This window comes from Pteropus vampyrus, unplaced genomic scaffold (genome assembly GCF_000151845.1).
Source record: "Pteropus vampyrus isolate Shadow unplaced genomic scaffold, Pvam_2.0 Scaffold107, whole genome shotgun sequence".
Taxonomy (NCBI): Eukaryota; Metazoa; Chordata; class Mammalia; order Chiroptera; family Pteropodidae; genus Pteropus; species Pteropus vampyrus.
Genome location: NW_011888888.1, coordinates 1699958 through 1704569, shown reverse-complemented (window position 1 = coordinate 1704569; position 4612 = coordinate 1699958). Strand labels below are relative to the sequence as shown.

Genomic DNA, 4612 nt, shown 5'->3' with positions numbered 1-4612 from the left:
CCATAGTTGTTAGATTTCTTTCTGTCACCACATATTTGACCCCTTTTACCCCATCTACCTCCCCCTCCTCCCCCTTCCCATCTGGTAACCACTAGTCTATTGTCCATGTCCATGAGTCTCTTTGTTTGCTCTTGCTCCTTTTAAGAATTTCTCTTTGTCTTTAACCTTTGGCATTTTAATTATGTTGTGTCTTGGTGTAGGCTTCTTTGGGTTTATCTTATTTGGGACTCTCTGTGCTTCCTGGGGTCACATATCTGTTTCCTTCATCAGATTTGGAAGTTTTCAGTCATTATTTCTTGAAATGGGTTTTCAGTTCATATCTCTCTTGTTTCTCCTTCTGGTACCCTTACGATGCAAATGTTGGTATGCTTGATGTTGTCCCAAGAGCCCCTTAAACTGTCCTTATTTTTTGGATTTTTTTTTTCTTGTTACTGTTCTGATTGGGTGTTTTCTTCCGCCTTATCTTCTAAATTGCTGCTTCAATCCTTTTCTTCATCTAATCTTCATTAATTCCTCCAAAAGTATTCTTTATTTAAGTTATTGTATTCTTCATTTCTGACTGATTCTTTTATGGTTTCTATGTCCTTTTATATGCTTACTATGTCTTTGTTGAAGTTCTCACTGAGCTCATATATACTTCCCTTAAGTTTATCGAGTGTCCTTAAACCCATTGTTTTGAATTCTGCATCTGGTAGGTTGCTTGCCTCCATTTTGTTTAGCTCATTTTCTTTTCCCTAGAGTTTTCCTCTCTTCTTTCATTTGGGACATGTTTCTTTGTTTTCATGTTTTGGCTGCTTCTCTATGTTCATTTCTATGTATTAGTCTCCCAGTCTTATCCAGGTAGCCTGATGTAGTAGGTACACTGTGTGGATTAGTGGCACAGTGTCAAGTAGTTCAGGAGTGACCCTTGTGTGGTCATATGTGTCCTCCTGTTGTAGTTGAGCTTTGATTGTTGTTGGCATGTCAGCAAGTAGGATTGATTCTCAGGCTGCCTGATTGTGAAGACTGGCCATGCTCACAGCGTATCAGCTGCTATATAGGGGCTGACCCCATGGAATGGGGTTTTCCCTAGCAGGCTTGTGTGCCTATAGTGACCAACCTTTGGTTGTGCTGCTTGTGGAGCTAATCAGATGATGTTCTGTTGAGGTCTAATGCCAACATCTGGGGGTGTTGGTTATAGAACCTGTGGGGAGAAGCTCCCATGCAGGCCAAGGTCAGCCACTGCCTGTGACTGAACGAAGGCTACCTGATAAAAGCTACAAAGCTATCCGTTTGGTTGCTCAATGGATTGGACCTGGCGGCATGTGGGAGAGGCCATGCGGCAAACTGAATCCAACTGCCATAAGTACTGGGCTTGGGGCAGCTCAGCAAAAGGCCCAGGATACCCTTAGGCCTAAGGCTGCCTACCAAGTGCCTGTAATGCTCAGCTGCTGAATGAGCCTTGGGAGTACCGACATCGGATGGAATGGGGTCTCCGGGAGTCACTAAGGTAAGGCAAGAGGTGTTTCCCAGGTTGGTGCAGATTCAGATTTGCTGCCAGTTCTGAGCCTGTGGCCACTTGCAAAAATCTCAACTTATGCCGAGGCCAGACACTGCTCACCTCAGGCTCATAAACCCCTGAAATTTGTTCAAGAAATACTGCAGCTATGGCTGGGGCTTGTTGCCTGCCACCAAAAGTGTCTCCTAAGTGCTGGAGCTGAGGCCTGTTGATTACTATGGAATAAACCTCCTGCTGAGAGCACAGATTGGAGCTGGTTGTCTAGTAACAAAATTGCCATATGCAATTTGAGAGTCGAGTGGGGTGGGTTCACAGGGAGTTACTGGGGTGAAGTGAGCAGATCTCACCTGGCTCAACACAGGCAAGATGGCGCCCACCTCTAGGCTGCACAGAAGGAAGGCTCAACACAAGGATAATGGTGGCTGCCCCTCCAGCTCTCTCCCTGAAGCCACACAACTCAGTCTTTCCCTGTATGTTCCTGGCACCTACCGAGCTGTTGTTCCTCTCTGCCAGAGCCCAGGGTGAGTGCCCGTGAGTGAGTGATTCTGTGTGCAGGCCCTTTAAGGGAACTTCTGGATTACCAGGTGCCTTCTGTTTCACCTGGACAGCTAGAATCTCCACTGGTTTTCACAGCTGGATTTTGTGGGGAACCCTCTTCCCGGCACTCAGACCCTGGGCTGGGGAGCCCAGTGTGGGGCTTAGGCCCCTCATTTCTTTGGGGGGATCTCCACAGCCAAGATATCCCTCCTGATAATGCTCAACCACCACAATGGGTTTGGGACCAGCCTGTTTCGAAACTCTGCCCGTCTTAACAGTCTCAATGTGGTCTCCTCCTTATAGTCTCAATTATAGGAGTTTTGTTCAGCTAGTCTTCAGATCATTTTCCAGGTTACTGTTTCACAATTTAGTTGCAGTTTTAATGTGGTCATGGGAAGAAGCATGCACAGTATTTACCCACCCCACCATCTTGACTGGAGCTCAAAAACAACTCTTTTTTTGCTGAAACAAATAACCCTGAAATTCATATGGAACCATTAAAGATCCCCAATAGACACAGCAATCTTGAGAAAGAAGAACAAAGTTAGAGTTATTACATTATTTGATATCAAACTATACTATAAGCCTACAGTAATCAAAACAGCATGATACTGGCATAAAAACAGATATATTGATCAATGGAACAGAATAGAGAGCCCAGAAATTAAATCTACGTCTATACACTCATTTAATCTATGACAAAGGAGGCAAGAATATACAATGGGGTAAAGACAGTCTCTTCAGTAAATAGTGTTGAGAAAATTGAACACATACATGCAAAACAATAAAACTGGACCATCTTCTTACACCATATACAAGAATAGACTCAAAATGGATTAAAGACTTAAATGTAAGACCCGAAACCATAAAACTCTAGAAAAAATATAGGCAGTAATCTCTCTTATATTGCTACTAGTAATTTCTTTTCAGATATATCTTCTTGGGCAAGGGAAACAAAAGAAAAAAATAAACAAATGGAACTACATCAAACTACAAAGTTTTTGCACAGCAGAGGAAACCATTAACAAAATGAAAAGATAACTTACCAAATGGAGAAGATATTCACTGATGATATATATGATAAGGAGTTAATATCTGAAATATATAAAGAACTCATACAATTCAACACCAAAAAAACCCAAAATTCCTATTATAAAATGGGCAAAGACCGTCTATGGCCATGCCACCCTGAACAAGCCCAGTCTCATCTGATCTCGGAAGCTAAGCAGGGTTGGGCCTGGTTAGTACTTGGATGGGAGACCACCTAGGAAGACCAGGAGCTGTAGGCGTAAAAATAAAAACAAGGGATTGTAAGCTGACAAGGTCCTTGCAATCTGTGAGGTCAACCAACGGTTGCCTCGCCTAAAAAATTTTTTTTAAAAAATGGGCAAAGACCTGAAAAGGCATTTCTCCAAAGAGTATATACAGACAGCCAATAGACATATGAAAAGATGCTCGAGGTCACTAATCATCAGAGAAATGCAAATTAAAACCACAATGAGATATCACCTTATACCTGTCAGAATGGCTATCAATAAATCAAAGAACGACAAGTGTTGATGAGGATGTGGAGAAAAGGGAACTCTCATACACTATTAGTGAGATTGCAAATTGGTACTGTCACTGTGAAAACAGCCTGGAGTTCCTCAAAAAAATTAAAAATGGATATACCTTTTGACCAAGCAACTGCACTTCTGGGTATTTATCCAAAGAGAACCAAAATAATAATTTGTAAAGATCTATACATCCCTATGTTCATGGCAGCTCTATTTACAATAGCCAAGATATGGAAGCAACCTAAATGCCCATCAACAGATGATTGAATAAAGAAGTTATGATCCATATATATAATGGAATATTAGCCATAAAAAAGAAATCTTGCCATTTGCATCAACATGGATGGACCTAGAGGTTATGCTGAGCGAAATAAGTCAGATAAAGAAAGATAAATACCATACGATTTTACTTATATGTGGAATCTAAGAAACAAAAAGAACAAATGAATCAAAAGCAGACTCACAAATGTAGAGGACAATCTGGTGACAGCCAGAGGGGAGAGGATTAGGGGGCTGGGAGAATGAGGTGAAGTATTAAAGAAGTACGATTCAGTAGTTTCTAAATGGTCACAGGGATGGGGAGCACGGCATAGGGAATGCAGTCAACAGCAGTGTAATGGTGAGGTGTAGAGTCAAAAGGAAGATAGAGTAATTAGGGGGATCATTTCATAAACTATATAAATGTCTAACCAATGTATAGTTGAAACTAAAAATAAAATAAATCAACTCTTTTTTAAAGCATATGGTAGCTAGAACAGTGCCTCTCAAACTTCAGTGTACACATAATCATCCAAGGATCTTGTTAAAATGCAGATTCTGATTCACTGCTTCACCTCTTTTTTTTGCCTTGAATTTGCATTTCTTCTGTAAAGTGTCAGCACTTTAATCTTTGCCCAGGCTCTGCTTTCTAGAAGTGCTGGGCTAATAGCCTTTTCCTTTTTCTAAAATTTCCTCTTTTCAGTTCCTGATTTTCTGTCTTCTGCTACCAGAACTTGTGGCCCATTGCCTGGTTCTAACTTAT

General features: G+C 41.4%; 1 pseudogene; it reads left to right on the top strand.

Annotated features, from left to right (window-relative positions):
• Window positions 1–3205: 3205 nt before the first annotated feature.
• LOC111743113 lies at window positions 3206–3324 on the top strand (annotated as a pseudogene).
• Window positions 3325–4612: the final 1288 nt, after the last annotated feature.